The sequence below is a fragment of the Salvelinus namaycush genome, chromosome 15, assembly GCF_016432855.1.
Source record: "Salvelinus namaycush isolate Seneca chromosome 15, SaNama_1.0, whole genome shotgun sequence".
Classification (NCBI taxonomy): Eukaryota; Metazoa; Chordata; class Actinopteri; order Salmoniformes; family Salmonidae; genus Salvelinus; species Salvelinus namaycush.
Window position 1 is genome coordinate 41,929,298 of NC_052321.1, and position 18,666 is coordinate 41,947,963.

Consider the following 18,666-nt stretch of genomic DNA (forward strand, 5'->3'; position numbering starts at 1 on the left):
GAGAATGATAGAGGCCTCTTGTGGACAAAATACCACTTTAGCGCCATTTAGGGCTTCCATTTTAACGTAGCCAACTGGGTGGGACTTCCAACTTCATTGGCTGATCCCTCCCGATTCCCATGCTGGCACAGTTACAAATGAGTTCTCTATCTATCTCTATGGGCTACACAACTCGGAAATTCATAATTTTGCTATTGCGCTGGTCAACGTTACGCTCGAAGCGAAATTGACAAGCAGCGGAATATGTCCAAAGAGTTTCTATTGGATAAATTCAGGTAGGTCCCTCCCCGTTTCGTTCCGTGTACTTCCGTTTAAAACACGTTTTTCAACAGAATCGATGTAATGAATATGCCCTAGCTGTCATTTCTCATTCACTAACAGGTAAACCCGAAGTTTAAATAGCCTCTGAAATTCCAGTTGCCCGTGTTTGGGATATACTCGAGACTTTGGTCACCCCAAAAAATACACTAGGTCATAGTTACACAAATGTTATTTCACCACGTTGAAATTAACTAACTGTAGATTTTGTATTGCGTTTATCTGGAAGGTATTTAAGTGAACTCATGTTGATGTGATGTGTGCTTTTGCAGGCAGACTAGCGAAACAAGATGACATCCCCCAAAAAGCAAGGTTTATTACGGGAGGCATCTCACCAGATCATTGCCGGTGGATCAGCAGGTAAGACTAACTTTAGGTTAGTAACACTTTTAGTATATCAAATATGGTCTACAATCGGTTGTATGGTTCAAATGAATAATCGGCTGCGCTTGTTTAATTTCATTTTCCAACATGCCTACTGTAGAATCTCAGTTTTAGACATTATGGAAAGCCATATTCCCACTATCTGAATAGTTGTTTTTACTGTAGACATAATTCAAGAAGTTATATAATTGTTGTGATGAACTCTGAACTATTCAAAATGTTCTGTACCGGATGGTCTCCTTTTTTATATGTCTTCTGAAAACATTACTGTCCGCATTGGGTTCCGCATTCCAGATTCCTTTCCACATACTGTATGCGGCTGCTTGTTGGTTTATGAAAATGTGTGCTTGCAAGTCCCTCTCCCGTCAACGTCTCTAGAATTCAATCAAACCACCCCGCCAAAATATAATATATATATATACAGTTGTTGGAAGTTTAAATACAGTTAGGTTGGAGTCATTAACTCGTTTTTCAACCACTTCACACATTTCTTGTTAATAACTATAGTTTTGGCAAGTCAGTTAGGACATCTACTTTGTGCAATTGTTTACAGACAGATTATTTCACTTATAATTCACTGTATCACAATTTCAGTGGGTCAGAAGTTTACATACACTAAGTTGACTGTGCCTTTAAACAACTTGGAAAATTCAAGAAAATTATGTCATGGCTTTAGAAGCTTCTGATAGGCTAATTGACATCATTTGAGTCAATTGGAGGTGTACCTGTGGATGTATTTCAAGGCCTACTTTCAAACTCAGTGCCTCTTTGCTTGACATCATGGGAAATCAAAAGAAATCAGCCAAGACCTCAGAAAAAAATTGTAGACGTCCACAAGTCTGGTTCATCCTTGGGAGCAATTTCCAAACGCCTGAAGGTATGACGTTCGTCTGTACAAACAATAGTACGCAAGTATAAACACCATGGGACCACGTAGCCGTCATACCGTTCAGGAAGGAGACATGTTCTGTCTCCTAGAGATGAACGTACTTTGGTGCGAAAAGTGCAAATAAATCCCAGAACAACAGCAAAGGACCTTGTGAAGATGCTGGAGGAAACCGGTACAAAAGTATCTATATCCACAGTAAAACGAGTCCTATATCGATATAACCTGAAAGGCCCCTCAGCAAGGAAGAAGCCACTGCTCCAAAATCGCCATTAAAAAAGCCAGACTACGGTTTGCAACTGCACATGGGGACAAAGAGCGTACTTTTTGAAAAAATGTCCTCTGGCCTGATGAAACAAAAATAGAACTGTTTGACCATACATTGTTTGACCAAACATTGTTATGTTTGGAGGAAAAAGGGGGAGGCTTGCAAGCCGAAGAACACCATCCCAACCGTGAAGCACGGGGGTGGCAGCATCATGTTGTGGGCGTGCTTTGCTGCAGGAGGGACTGGTGCACTTGAACAAATAGATGGCATCATGAGGAAAATTATGTGGATATATTGAAGCAATATCTCAAGACATCAGTCAGAAAGTTAAAGCTTGGTCGCAAATGGGTCTTCCAAATGGAGAATGACCTGAAGCATACTTCCAAAGTTGTGGCAAAATGGCTTAAGGACAACAAAGTCAAGGTATTGGAGTGGCCATCGCAAAGCCCTGACCTCAATCCTATAGAAAATGTGTGGGCAGAACTGAAAAAGTGTGTGCGAGCAAGGAGGCCTACAAACCTGACTCAGTTACACCAGCTCTGTCAGGAGGAATGGGCCAAAATTCACCCAACTTGTTGTGGAAGACTACCTGAAACGTTTGACCCAAGTTAAACAATTTAAAGGCAATGCTACCAAATACTAATTGAGTAGATGTTAACTTCTGACCCACTGGGAATGTGATGAAAAAAATAATAGCTGAAATAAATAATTCTCTCTGCTATTATTCTGACATTTCACATTCTTAAAATAAAGTGGTGATCCTAACTGACCAATGACAGGGCATTTTTACTTGGATTAAATGTCAGGAATTGTGAAAAACTGAGTTTAAATGTATTTGGCTAAGGTGTATGTAAACTTCAACTGTACAGTATCAGTCAAAAGTTTGGACTCACCTACTCATTCAAGGGTTTTTCTTTATTTTTACTATTTTCTACATTGTAGAATAATAGTGGAGACATCAGTACTATGAAATAACACGTGTAATCATGTAGTAACCAAAATACATTTGAGATTCTTCAAAGTAGCCACCCTTTGCCTTGACGACAGCTTTGCACACTCTTGGGATTCTCTCAACCAGCTTCACCTGGAATGCTTTTCCAACAGTCTTGAACGAGTTCCCACAAATGCTGAGCACTTGTTGGCTGCTTTTCTTTCACTCTGCGGTCCAACTCATCCCAAACCATCTCAATTGGGTTGAGGTCGGGTGATTGTGGAGGCCAGGTCATCTGATGCAGCACTCCATCACTCTCCTTCTTGGTCAAATAGCCCTTACACAGCCTGGAGGTGTGTTGGGTCATTGTCCTGTTGAAAAACAAATGATAGTCCCACTAAGCGCAAACCAAATGGGATGGTGTATCGCTGCAGAATGCTGTGGTAGCCATGCTGGTTAAGTGTGCCTTTGAATTTTTTAAATATATTTTGTTCACTAAAGTAGTACACTGGGCCTTTAATAGTCCTCTATTAGAGGGCATTCTCTCTCCCCCACCCTCATCACCCCAAACTATGTTTCTATTGATTCCCTGTTTATCTGAGTTATTGCCATTTCAAGCATGCAGAAACCATCCGGTATGACGTAGCACTGTGACAGTCACTCTCACTAGACTGATTCTCCATGTTGCTACAAACCTTACTATAATGCCAAAATGAAACATTTGTTCACAACAAAAATATTGTTCTCACATATTGGTGTTATTTAACACTGTATATTTAAAGGAATGAGTGGTTTTGGGTGGATTTTTTCTTTAATTGTAGTCTAGAATTCTTTGAAATAATAGGATTTCATTATTGATTCAAATAGATGCAGAAATACTGAAAATATTCTTTACACTCTAATCTATATATTGTAGCTTATTTGTTCTGTGTGTAGCTTATGTTATAGGCACAGAGGTGGCACCACAGGTTCCAAAGTGGTGTGGCAAAATGTGTACTTGTCTTTTCTGGGGCCTGGAGTTTTTTCTGATCTAATGATCTGGTCAGGTAAAACTCTGGGTCCTATTCATATGCTATGACAAAATATTATTATTATAGATAGCTTGCTTCCCTTTTAATCTGTGCTATGACTATAGGGTTGGGAGTTTTCTTGTCGGGTCATGTGAATTGGAAACACTCCTGGCCAAAGGTGGATGAAACCCTTTCAAACTACCACAAACCTCGTTATTATTCATTCTGAATTGGATATCAAATGAGCCAGAAACAACTACTTCAATGGACAACATACTCTGTAGTTTAGTGAACTACTATAACACGGCTGAGAGTTATGCAAAGAATGGTTACAATCTATTTAAATATCAATTTCACTCTAGGCACACAATGTTAAACAGTGGACCTTGAAAAATAAAATAAACTAAACTATTTTTTGTTCATCTGATTACAGTGCTCTTCTGCAATTATTCAGTCTGTAAGCTTTATGTGAGGCAGGGTTACATTTAACACGGTACATAGTAGACTTTGCAAGCTGTCTGTCTCTATTTGTGAAAGTTATGGTGGTGCTAGAATACATATATATTCTCTCTTTCTGCATTAGCCATCCATCTGTTTATAGTTGGACAAGTGTGTTCATATTGTCTGTGTAGACTGCTCTGTGGTGGATTTTTTTTGCTTTTGAGACAAATTTGCACCACAAACATTTGCGAATAATCACCTGCAGTAAAAAACAAAATAATATTACTGGATTAACAAACTGTCTGACTCACCTTTTTCAGGAACGTCACTATCCCTTAGCCTTGGGGTAGCAGAATCCGATCGTTTCACCTTCTTTATCCTGTTCCAAACACTAATGTTGGCTAGCTAGCTATCTATCTACTGTAGCTAGGCTACTAAGGCTAACATTAGTAGTTTTGTTAGCTAGCTATAGATTGCATCAATGTAGCTAGTTTTAGAGGATGACTAAACTGCTTTTATTAGCTACTTTTATTAACACATACCTTGTTTTCCATTTCAAATGTGTGTTCATTCTCTCGTGAGGCAAGCAACCAGGCAGGAGAGGAGCGTGAGCGAAGAAAGAAACCACGTGCAGACTGCAGAGTCAAGCAATGAGGTGCTGGTGCAACTCCATTTATTTGTTGAGAGGTGTGGTTGATGAGGCTCTGTAGGCTGTAGCTAGAAGACCACTGTGACAGACACGTGAATCTACCTTTCGCAGCGAGTGTGGCGTTTTACGGTGTGAAATCCCAGGGACAGGGTTGTATTCACCAGACAAAATAGAGGCAAACAGGCTGAAATTGGGGGAGGTACTGTGTAAACTCGTCTAATAAGAAACGCCTGCATTCTTCTCAGTTGAAAAACGTTTTTCAAAAGTGTTCTATGATGTGAACTAATGAATATGTCTGGTAAACGGGTTTGTTGCTGCTGCTTGAAAGTGACCAGATTGAAAAGTACTGGGGCAAGTGCTCTTTCGCCACACTTTTTCCTGCGGCTCTTTGTAGGTTCATTGATTTTTAAGTTTTTTTTAGGTTTTGTGGAGACCATTGATGTGTGATTTGATGTGCCACCTGATGTAGAAAATAGGTTTTTAGAAATGCTTGCAATGGTATTAAGCATAAAAAGCAGATACCTTATTTACATAAGTATTCAGACCCTTTGCTATGATTTGGAAAGGCACATCAATCAAATAAAAATGTATTGTCACGTGCACCGAATACAACAGTGAAATGCTTACTTACAGGTTCTAACCAACAGTGCAATTTTTAAGAAAAAATAGGTATTAGGTGAACAATAGATAAGTAAAGATATAAAAACAACAGTGGAAAATAACAGTAGTCGGGCTAATTGAGGTAGTATGTACATGTAAGTATGGTTAAAGTGACTATGCATATACAGTCGTGGCCAAATGTTTTGAGAATGACACAAATATTAATTTTCACAAAGTCTGCGGGCTCAGTTTGTACGATGGCTATTTGCATATACTCCAGAATGTTATGAAGAGTGATCAGATGAATTTCAATTAATTGCAAAGTCCCTCTTTGCCATGAAAATGAACTGAATCCCCCCAAAAACATTTCCACTGCATTTCAGCCCTGCCACAAAAGGACCAGCTGACATCATGTCAGTGATTCTCTCGTTAACACAGTTGTGAGTGTTGACGAGGACAAGCCTGGAGATCACTCTGTCATGCTGATTGAGTTCAAATAACAGACTGGAAGCTTCAAAAGGAGGGTGGTGCTTGGAATCATTGTTCTTCCTCTTTCAACCATGATTACCTGCAAGGAAACAGGTGCCATCATCATTGCTTTGCACAAAAAGGGCTTCACAGCAAGGATATTGCTGCCAGTAAGATTGCACCTAAATCAACCATTTATCGGATCATCAAGAACTTCAAGGAGAGCGGTTCAATTGTTGTGAAGAAGGCTTCAGGGTGCCCAAGAAAGTCCAGCAAGCGCCAGGACCGTCTCCTAAAGTTGATTCAGCTGCAGGATCGGGGCACCACCAGTACAGAGCTTGCTCAGGAATGGCAGCAGGCAGGTGTGAGTGCATCTGCACGCACAGTGAGGCGAAGACTTTTGGAGGATGGCCTGGTGTCAAGAAGGGCAGCAAAGAAGCCACTTCTCTCCAGGAAAACATTAGGGACAGACTGATATTCTGCAAAAGGTACAGGGATTGGACTGCTGAGGACTGGGGTAAAGTCATTTTCTCTGAATCCCCTTTCCGATTGTTTGGGGCATCCGGACAAGGTGAGCGCTACCATCAGTCCTGTGTCATGCCAACAGTAAAGCATCCTGAGACCATTCATGTGTGGGGTTGCTTCTCTGCCAAGGGAGTGGGCTCACTCACAATTTTGCCTAAGAACACAGCCATGAATAAAGAATGGTACCAACACATCCTCCAAGAGCAACTTCTCCCAACCATCCAGGAACAGTTTGGTGACGAACAATGCCTTTTCCAGCATGATGGAGCATCTTGCCATAAGGCAAAAGTGATAACTAAGTGGCTCGGGGAACAAAACATCGATATTTTGGGTCCATGGCCAGGAAACTCCCCAGACCTTAATCCCATTGAGAACTTGTGGTCAATACTCAAGAGGCGGGTGGACAAACAAAAACCCACAAATTCTGACAAACTCCAGGCATTGATTATGCAAGAATGGTCTGCCATCAGTCAGGATGTGGCCCAGAAGTTAATTGACAGCATGCCAGGGCGGATTGCAGAGGTCTTGAAAAAGAAGGGTCAACATGGCAAATATTGACTCTTTGCATCAACTTCATGTAATTGTCAATAAAAGCCTTTGGACACTTATAAAATGCTTAAGTAATTATACTTAGGTATTCCATAGTAACTTCTGACAAAAATATCTAAAGACACTGATTAAGCAGACTTTGTGGAAATTATTATTTGCGTCATTCTCAAAACTTTTGGCCACGACTATGATAAACAGAGAGTAGCAGTAGCGTAAAAGAGGGGTTGGCAGGTGGTGGGTGGTGGGACACAATTCATATTGTCCGGGTAGCCAATGTGCGGGGGCACTGGTTGGTCGGGCTAATTGAGGTAGTATGTACATGAATGTATAGTTAAAGTGACTATGCATAGTTGATAAACAGAGAGAAGCAGCAGCGTAAAAGAGTGGTTGGGGGGGGCGGGACAATGCAAATAGTCCGGGTAGCAATTTGATTACTTGTTCAGGAGTCTTATCGTTTGGGGGTAAAAGCTGTTGAGAAGCCTTTTGGTCCTAGACTTGGAGCTCCGGTACCGCTTGCCATGCGGTAGCAGAGAGAACAGTCTATGACTGGGGTGGCTGGGGTCTTTGACAATTTTTAGGGCCTTCCTCTGACACCGCATGGTATAGAGGTCCTGGATGGCAGGAAGCTTGCCCCAGTGATGTACTGGGCCGTACGCACTACCCTCTGTAGTGCCTTGCGGTCAAAGGCCGAGCAGTTGCCGTACCAGGCGGTGATGCAACCAGTCAGGATGCTCTCGATGTTGCAGTTGTAGAACCTTTTGAGGATCTGAGGACCCATGCCAAATCTTTTTAGTTTCCTGAGGGGGAATAGGCTTTGACATGCCACACCAAGACACGACTGTCTTGGTGTGTTTGGACCATTCCAGCATAGTCCTGTAGTTTAGCATCTGCTTCATCTGATTAAAATTTTACATTTTTGCTTGTAAGCAGGAATGAGGAGGATAGAGTTGTGGTCAGATTTACCAAATGGAGGGCGACGGAGAGCTTTGTATGCGTCTCTGTGTTGAGTACAAGGGATCTAGCATTTTTTTCACTGCGGTTGCGCATTTAACATGTTGATAGATATTAGGTAAAACTGATTTAAGTTTCCCTGCATTGAAGTCCCCGGCCACAAGGAGCGCCGCCTCTGGGTGAGCGGTTTCCTGTTTGCTTATTTCGTTATACAGCTGACTGAGTGCGGTCTTAGTGCTAGCATCCGTCTGTGGTGGTAAATAAACAGCCACAAAAAATATAGATGAAAGCTCTCTTGGCAAATAGTGTGGTTTACAGCTTATCATAAGATACTCTACTTCAGGCGAGCAAAATCTAGAGACTTCCTTAAATTTCGTGCACCAGCTGTTGTTTACAAATATGCACAGACCCCCCACCCCCCCTCGTCTTACCGGAGTGTGCTGTTCTATCTAGCCGGTGCAGCGTATTTCCCGCTAGCTGAATATCCATGTCACCTTTCAGCCAAGATTCCGTGAAACATAAGATGTTACAATTTCTGATGTCCCGTTGGTAGGATATTCGTGATCGTACCTTGTGTAATTTATTGTCCTTTGATTGTACGTTGGTAAGTAATACTGACAGTAATGGCAGCTTTCCCACTCGCCGTCTGCGGATCCTTACGAGGCACCCTGCTCTGTGTCCTCTGTACCTGCGTCTCTTTCTCTTGCCAATGACGGGGATTTTGGCCTTGTCGGGTGTTTGAATTACATCCTGTGCGTCCTGCTTGTTGAAGAAAAAATATTTGTGTAATCTGAGGTGAGTGATCGCTGTCCTGATATCCAGAAGCTTTTTTTTGCCGTAAGATACGGTTGCAGAAACATTATGTACAAAATAAGTTACAAATAACGCGAAAAAACACCACATAATAGCACAATTGGTTGGGCGCCCGTAAATCTGCTGCCATTTCTTCCGGCGCCATTTTATCTCTCCTGTCTCTATATAAGGTACCACCGTTGACAGTGCATGTCAGAGCAAAAACCAAGCCATGAGGTCGAAGGAATTGCCCGTAGAGTTCCGATACAGGATTGTGTCGATGTACAGATCTGGGGAAGGTTACCAAAAAATGTCTGAACCATTGAAGGTTCCCAAGAACACAGTGGCCTCCATCATTCTTTTTTACATTTAACTAGGCAAGTCAGTTAAGAACAAATTCTAATTTACAATGACGGCCTACCCCGGCCAAACCCAGACGTCGCTGGGCCAATTATGGGACTCCCAATCACGGCCAGATGTGATACAGCCTGGATTCGAACCAGGGACTGTAGTGATGCCTCTTGCACTGAGATGCAGTGCCTTATACCGCTGCGCCACTCGGGAGCACTATTCTTAAATGGAAGAAGTTTGGAACCACCAAGACTCTTCCTAGAGGTGCCCGACCGGCCAAGCTGTGCAATCGGGGGAGGAGGGCCTTGGTCAGGGAGGTGACCAAGAATCCGATGGTCACTATGACAGAGCTCCAGAGTTCCTCTGTGGAGATGGGAGAACCTTCCAGAAGGAAAATCATCTCTGCAGCACTCCACCAATCAGACTGTTCAGTTTTAGTTGTAATACTTACTTATATTACTTACCTTGAATTTGGCTCCCCCTATTGTTGATCTGGAGTATTTTCCTTTAGCTAGAAAATGACCCGTCATGTGACCTGTTACGAGGAAGTTTGTCATTGTTGCCTCATGTAGAGTTCAGAGTGCTCTGTTTGTTGTTTTGTGGAAGCTTTGTCTGAGTATTTTCAGTCCATTTGCATATGTCTTTCGTTTCAGAGCATTATTTGTGGAATTTGGATGTGTATGTTTACTTTGTGGAATAGATGGATAGCACTAGCTTCATTGCTACAATATGTTAGCCTAGCTTTTGCTAGTTGTCAGTGTGAGCAAAATATCAGGTTAAGTTCATATCTAGTTTTTATTTTAAGACAGATTACGTTGTTTTATGCAGGCATTGTTGTCTTTGTTTCAGTTTCAACTCAATAAATCTTGTGACCATGGAGATCATGCTTTGAGGGTTATTGATGTGAAGGTGTTTATCCTGCTGTCAAGATATGCACAGTAACGCATACGGAGGACAGTATACAGGCCTTTATGGTAGAGTGGCCAGACGGAAGCCACTCCTCAGTAAAAGGCACATGACAGCCTGCTTGGAGTTTGCCAAAAGGCACGTAAAGGATTTAGACCATGAGAAACTAGATTCTCTAGTCTGATGAAACCAAGATTGAACTCTTTGGAGGGAATGCCAAGCGTCACATCTGGAGGAAACCTGGCACCATCCCTACGGTGAAGCATGGTGGTGGCAGCATCATGCAGTGGGGATGTTTTTCAACGGCAGGGACTGGGAGACTAGTCAGGATCGAGGGAAAGATGAATGGAGCAATGTAGACAGAGATCCTTGATGAACTCACTCCAGAGTGCTCAGGACCTCAGACTTGGACAAATGTTCACCTTCCAACAGGACAACGCAGGAGTGGCTTTGGGACGAGTCTCTGAATGTCCTTGAGTGGCCCAGTCAGAGCCCGGACTTGAACCCGATCGAACCTCTCTGGAGAGACCTGAAAATAGCTGTGCAGCGATGCTCCCCATCCAACCTGACAGAGCTTTAGAGGATCATCGAGAAGAATGCGGGAAACTCCCCAAATACAGGTGTGCCAAGCTTGTAGCGTCATACCCAAAAACACCTGAGGCAGTAATCGCTGCCAAAGATGTTTCAACAAAGTACTTAAGTAAAGGGTCTGAGTACTTATGTAAATGTTATATTTCAAAATGTTATAAATCAACAAAAATTTCTGAAAACCTGTTTTTGCTTTGTCATTATGGGGTATTGTGTTTAGATTGAGTTAAAACAACAATTTAATCAATTATAGAATAAGGCTGTAATGTAACAAAATGTGGAAAAAGTCAAGGAGTCTGCATACAGTACTTTCAGAATGCACTGCAATTGGTCCTGGCCTGTTCTCCTTCCTCCAGGGGCTGGAGTCTTGGAACTATCTCCGAGGAAGCTAGAGGACTTAGAGAGCCAGGATCTGGGCTCTAGGAGGCTGCACTTCTGCACCTTGTGTAGAATCAATGACCGCACTGTTTTTATCCTCCTCAGCTTCCTTAGGCCTGTGTGTGTGCCTGTGTGTGGATGTTTCCGTGTGTGTGTGTGTGTGTGTGTATTGTTAACATCCTTACTTCCCTGTTAACGAGGTTGGAGCGGAGACCGGTGTTTATTTATGCGCGACCCGGCCCGGTCAGTGTGAGTGTGAGTAGTGTATACTATAAGTTGAGTAAATCTACCTTGGCTTTGGTGCTCTTTACAATCTGCATGTGTGTGGACTTTGGTACTTTTGGCTCTCTGTTCAGTCTGGACACGCTTTGGTTATTTAGAACTTTTGAAGGCTGAGGTCAACAGACAGAGCTCAGCCTCTCTTTGGTTTGTATAGTAACTGAGTAATGTAATTCGTTTCTTCATTCATTGATTCACAGTATCATCAGGGCGGTGACTTATGGATTTTTGGGTAACAATTAATTGCTATGCTTGTCATAATTTTCGTTTTTGCTGAAAACGATTTTGAGCTCACCGGTATAATGTATCATAATGTGTATTTGAAAATGAGCTACGACATAGGTCAACCTAATGAATACAAAACAGCTTTGGTGACACCCCGAATGGTTTAGACAGCTTGGAACTTGAGGAAATGACGCTTCCCCTCTCGACAGTGTCCTACTACTCGTATAATGATTACTGTCCTTGTTGAGAAATTACCAACGTTACTTTTTTTTCATGTAAAAATGGGTAAACAAACTGTAGGCCCTATCTACTTGAAGAGGAAGTTGCACCCCCCCCCCCCCCCAAATTGTCAATGATAGGATTATTGTGCCAGCCCCACAGTATGTATCATGTGCAACTTTGTTGCCTCAATAGTGGATGAATAGTATCCCTTCCAATAAGGGAGGTTACGAATGAATGTGTCAATGTCCTCTACGTGTTTGTACAAGGCTGACTGGTTTCTATGTGTATTATGTGTATGTGATTGCTTTATTCTTGTACGGTGACGCCGAAGAAAAATATCCATCCTTGGATGGACAATAAAGTTATATTCTATTATATCAATGACATTTGAGAATAATCACTCTGTTCAACGAGGAAGATTGATGTTGAAATCGTATTTCTTCAGAGGTGGGGGATGTAGTTGTTTTTCAAAGTGAGGCAGGCAGTGCATTTTCAACCATAGATGGACTTAAAGGTAGGCTCAGCAAGATGACGTACATGCACAAAGTAAACAGCAGTAGTGGGTCAATTTCCACAACAACTAAGAGCGTTGAAGTGCGTGGCTAAACTTCTCTGCTGTTTTGGTCCCATAGCTACCATGTTGTAGCAGCGTGAAGGGAACCTCTGCACATGTGTTTGACTGTGTGAGAGCATAGTCTTGCATCGTGCTCATCGCAATCTCTGCAGTGCTGCTTGTGGCAACGGCATCGGCCCATTTTTTTTCAATTTTCACCTAAAATGAGGCCCTGAAGCAAGGATATGCATTTTCTTGGTACCATTTGAAAGGCAACACTTTGAAGTTTGGAAATGTGAAAGGAATGTAGGAGAATACAACACATTAGATCTGGTAAAAGATAATCCAAATAAAAAGCCAACCGTTATTTTTTAAATATTTTTTTTGCACCATCATTTTTTAAATGCAAGAGAAAGGCCATAATGTATTATTCCAGCCCAGGTGCAATTTAGATATTGGCCACTAGATGGCAGCAGTGTATGTGCAAAGTTTGCATTTCTGTTCAAAATGTTGTATCAAGACTGCCCAAATGTGCCTAATTTGTTTATTATAACTTTTCATGATCAAAACTGTGCACTCTCCTCAAACAATAGTATTCTTTCACTGTCATAGCTACTGTAAATTGGACAGATTAACAAGAATTTAAGCTTTCTGCCAATATCAGAAATGTCTATGTCCCGGGAAATGTTCTTGTTACTTACCACCTCATGCTAATCGCATTAGCCTACGTTAGCTCAACCATCCCGCAGTGGACCCACCAATCCTGAAGAATGAACTAGAAGTGGCATGGTTTCAATTCAGTCTTTTCACCACAATGGGGCAGCAATTACCTACTCTTTCACTTTTCAACAGGAGGGTACAGTATCACTTTCTGCTGATTCTTAACCTGAGTTTGGCTTGCGAATGTAACACTGCGCGGATGTCTGTAGCATATATTAGCTATATATGTGTGTGTAAATGTTCAGGATCATTTTCGGGCTTATACAAATTGCAAAATTACATGGACTTTTGTCTGATGTGAATAATTGCAAATGTATGATGTGAGAAATACTGCTAATATTATATATCAAATATTGACGTTTTAAGAGAAGTAGATATTTTGCTCCCAAGGTGCCCCCAAAAGTGAATGCTTTACCTGTGAATAACTACTCATATTTCAGAAAAAAATGGTCAGCTGTTATTTGTGTTATTCTAGTATTGATTATTTCCTTTTCCTTCCCCACTTGACAATGTAACTTCATAACATTTGCCGTTTTCGTTAACGGCTGGGTAAACCAATCCTTCCTTAGCAAATGGAGTGTGTCGATACTCGACAGACACCCTAAGTATGATTTAGATACACTCCCAGACGACGTCAGTGTAGTAGACTGTCAGAATCTTACTTAAAACATACTGCAACTCTCTTAATTTGAATTGGTTTTAAACTGTGAACCTAACATGAGGCGGCATCAGACAAATAAATCCCACTTCGTTTAAATAAAGAAGAAGAAGAAAAGATAAATGGGAAATAAAATAAATAGAACCAATCAAAGTGAGTGGTGAAACTCTGTGGATGACGAAGAGAGAGTCCATTACAAATGAGCGGTCCTTTTCCTTACACTTCCAGACTACACCAGGTTTGCGATTGGATTGCCTGCCACAATCAGAGCTGAATTACTGTAGGCCTAATATTTATTTCCAGAAACAATTGTACATGTTTTAGCGGGCGCTTTGATTGAACTCCCGGCGGACATGCTGTAGACAGATGTTTAGATGACCTCATGTTTGAAGTAATGTTGATTTTGGATGGGGTGCTGCTTTACCGTTTTTTCTAAATCACCCCCCTCCGAACCCCCCAGCGCTCTTCGCGTGACTGTGCGTCTCATGCAGCGAGGGCAGGGAGAGGTGCATCCTTCAGAACACACACACACGGTCGGGCAGTGTTTCGACTCGGGAAGGAAGAGAAGATATTTATGTTCCTATTTTTTTGACAGACAGATGTCTTGGGGTGGATGGCTGGGGGGGTGAAAATGAAGCATGACAGTGTTGAAGGATGGATACTGGTGGTGTGATATATTCTATCTGTCTCTTCCTCTCTCTCTGTGTGTGTGTGTGTGTGTGTGTGTGTGTGTGTGTGTGTGTGTGTGTGTGTGTGTGTGTGTGTGTGTGTGTGTGTGTGTGTGTGTGTTTTACTGAGGCGTATGACACCATCAACATAGTTCTGAAAGACGTGTCTAATAAACACCACATTGTGTGAATTCCATCTATAGATAATTAGCTGCCCAGACTCCAAAGCGACATTCTTCGTAACAGACTGTTGTAGAATAAGCCTTTCTCAGTAAGACATTTAGTTCGGATAGAAGGTCATTAAGAGATTTACATTTCTGAGGGAATTCATTATTCTGATGTGGTTCCTTTATGAAGCAGCCATTCCATTATGTTACGCTGTCTTTTCTCGCATCCAAAATGGCACCCTATTCCCTATGTAGAGCACCATGGGCTCTGGTCAAAAGTAGTTCACTACATACGGAATAGGGTCCCATTTGGGATACTCTCCATCTTCGTATGTAGCCTAGCCTAACTGATAGAAACTCCCTCATTTTAGATTCTAGAATGGGGGGGGGGGGGGGCAAGTCAATTAAAACTCAACCAAACATTTTAAAAAATAAACAACAGATTTATTGTCCTAGTCCCCCTAATTACTGTAGTCAGGAAATGTGAAGGATCATAACGTCAGTAGAAATCAGTTGACTGCAACCATGCATGAAGGGTAATGGGAACAAATGTAGCATGGACCCATGGACCCTGTGCTTCCCGAAATAGATTTGATATGTCCCAGTGGTCTTAAGGCGTCAGAATCCCTCAGTTCGGCTGGCTGACCCGAACGAGTGTGCTCGCATACTCCCTTGAAAGACCTTCGCTCAAAAAATTAGAAAAAGTGGCAATAGTACTGTTTGTCCATTTTGAGACGCCGTAGTCAGTATACACTTACTCAAAATATTCTGAATTAATCTAAGAAATCTGTAATTTTGACGTTTTTGCCGAGGAGATCTTAGTCATGCAATTTTACACCTAAGATATTTCATGCAGTATCCTTCAATGGGAAAATTTGCATGAAAATGAGTCGTCTCTCGTTGAATGACAACAAAGACTTTATTGAAGAATCCCTACTGTTGACCAATCGCCGACGAAGGGGTGTAGACTTCGGCGGCTTGCCTCCAGAAAAAATGTTGTGTGCACGACCAACTAAACAAAAATATAAACGCAATATGTAAAGTGTTGGTCTCATGTTTCATGAGCTGAAATAAAAGATCCCAGAATTTGTTCATTATGCACAAAAGCTTATTTGGCCACAAATTTGTTTACATCCCTGTTAGAGAACATTTATCCTTTGCCGAGATAATCCATCCATCTGACAGATGTGGCATAGCAATAAGCTGATTAAACAGCATTTTCCTTACACAAGTGCACCTTGTGTTGGGGACAATAAAAGGCCACTCTAAAATGTGCAGTTTTGTCACACAACACAAGGCTGCAGATGTCTCAAATTGAGTGAATGTGCAATTTCATGCTGACTGCAGGAATGTCCACCATAGCTGTTGCCAGAGATTTGAATGTTTATTTCTCTACGTCGTTTTAGAGAATTTGGTAGTACGTCCAGCCGACCTCACAACCGCAGACCACGTATAACCACGTCAGCCCAGGACCTCCACATCTGGCTTTTTCACCTGCGGGATTGTCTGAGACCAGACAGCTGATGAAACTGTGGGTTTGCATAACCAAATAATTTCTGCACAAACTGTCAGAAACTGTCTCGGAAGCTCAATTGCGTGCTTGTCGTCCTCACCAGGTTCTTAACCTAATTGCATTTCGGCATCGTAACCGACTTCAGTGGGAAAATGCTCACCTTCCATGGTCACTGGCACACAGAAGTGTGCTCTTCACGGATGAATCACGGTTTCAACTGTATCGTGCAGATGGCAGACGGCATGTATGGCGTCATGTGGGCGAGCGGTTTGCTGACATCAACGTTGTGAACAGAATGCCCCGTGGTGGGGTTATGGTATGGGCAGACATAAACTTCGGACAACGAACACAATTGCATTTTATCGACGGCAATTTGAATACACAGAGTGGAATGTTATCCCACTCCTCATCAATGACTGTGCGAAGTTGCTGGATATTGGCGGGAATTGGAACATGCTGTCATACACGTCAATCCAGAGCATCCCAAACATGCTCAACGGGTGACATGTCTGGTGAGTATGCAGGTCATGGAAGAACTGGGACATTTTCAGCTTTCAGGAATTGTGTAGAGATCCTTGCGGGCCATGCATTATCATGCTGAAACATGAAGTGATTGCGGCGCAGAATGGCACAACAATGTGCATTTAGGATCTCGTCATGGTATCTCTTTCTTTTTAAATTTTATTTATTTAACTAGGCAAGTCAGTTAAGAATATTCGGGGACGGGGGCCTGGGATTAAAATAAATAAATAAATACAATATAAATATAGGACAAAACACACATCACAACAAGAGAGACAACACTACATAAAGAGAGACCTACGACAACAACATAGCAAGGCAGCAACACATGACAACACAGCATGGTAGCAACATAACAACAACATGGTAGCAGCACAAAACATGGTACAAACATATTGGGCACAGACAACAGCACAAAGGTCAAGAAGGTAGAGACAACAATACATCACGCAAAGCAGCCACAACTGTCAGTAAGAGTGTCCATGATTGCGTCTTTGAATGAAGCGATTAAGATAAAACTATGCAGTTTGTGTGTTTGTTGTTAATTCAAATTGCCATCGATTTAAAATGCAGTTGTGTTGTTCATTGTCCGTAGCTTATGCCTGCCCATACCATAACCCCACCGCCACCATGGGGCACTCTGTTAACAACATTGACATCAGCAAACCGCTCACCCACATGACGCCATACACGCTCTCTGCTATCTGCCCGGTACAGTTGAAACGGATTCATCCACGAAGAGCACACTTCTCCAGCTTGTCAGTGGCCATGGAAGGTGAGCATTTTCCCACTGAAGTCGGTTACGACGCCTAACTGCAGTCAGGTCAAGACCCTGGTGAGGACAACGAGCACACAGATGAGCTTCCCTGAGACGGTTTCTTTTAGTTTATGCAGAAATTCTTAGGTTGCGCAAACCCACAGTTTCATCAGCTGTCCTGGTGGCTGGTCTCGGATGATCCCGCAGAACATGGTTCACATGTTCTACGGTTGTGAGGCCGGTTGGATGTACTGTCAATTTCTCTAAAAAAGACATTGGAGGAGGCTTATGATAATTTAATGTTCATTTCCCTATCTAGCAACAGCTCTGGTGGACAATAACAATTCAGCATGCCAATTATGTTGTGTGACAAAACTGCCCATTGTAGAGTGACCTTTCATTGTCCCCAGCACAAGGTGCACCTGTGTAATGATCATGCTGTTTAATCAGTTTCTTGATATGCCACACCTGTCTGGTGGATAGATTATCTTGGCAAAGGAGAAATGCTCACTCACAGGGATGTAAACGCAATTTGTGCACAAAATTTGAGAGAAATAATATTTTTGTGCATATGGAACATTTCTGGGATCTTTTATTTCAGCTTATGGGACCAACACTTCTTGCATTTTTGTTCAGTGAATATTTTTCTAGGTAGTTAACATTATCTAGTGCTAGTCGGCTGTACCTGTACCAAAACTCCAGTATTTCTCCTTCTATAGGTTGGTCTCAATTTTATTTTTAAATGGTGAGCCAACATGTTTTCAACACTTTTTATTTATTTCCATGACCGATCAAAACGTATTTTCTCATGTCTCTCTCTCTTGTCCCTCTGCAGCAGACATATGGTGAGCAATATGTTTGGAACATGGAATCGCAATTAAATTGCAGTATTGAATCGCAATACACATAAAATCGTGATACATATAGAAGTGCAATTCGTATCGTGATAAAATCGTATCGGGAGGTCCCTGGAAATTCCCAGCCCTATGCAGTAATTTGGTGGTCAATTTCTGTCTCAAAGAAGATAATGTGCCATTCAATAGATATCTAATGTCGACATAAAAGAGGACTGTAGGCTACCTCTTAATCAGCAGTTGTGTGTATGAGAGAGTGGTTGGGTGGTCTAGTGGGGATTTAGTCTGTGCTGTAATGTACGACCCTCAGACCAGCTGCTGACGTTATCTTAATAAGGTGATTTCTGGAACTACCTCACTGACTGAGTGGGGGTCCACAGGATGCAGTGTGTAGGAGGAAATGTCTTTGTTGTGATGCTGAAGAGTTTAAGATAGCATTAAACACATTCACTCTCAAATAGAGGCGCGCACACACACACACACACACACACACACACACAAGCCATCCATCATGCATGTTAGGTTGCTGTGAC

General features: G+C 42.0%; 1 long non-coding RNA gene across 1 annotated transcript in view; it reads left to right on the forward strand.

Moving 5' to 3' along the window:
- Positions 1-374: 374 nt before the first annotated feature.
- The window catches only part of LOC120060542, a 44,622-nt gene continuing 26,330 nt past the window's right edge, over positions 375-18,666 (forward strand). Inside the window, exons 1-2 of the long non-coding RNA XR_005478234.1 lie at positions 375-471; positions 591-678. This is a non-coding gene — a long non-coding RNA (uncharacterized LOC120060542). The remainder of the gene's footprint in view (positions 472-590; positions 679-18,666) is intronic.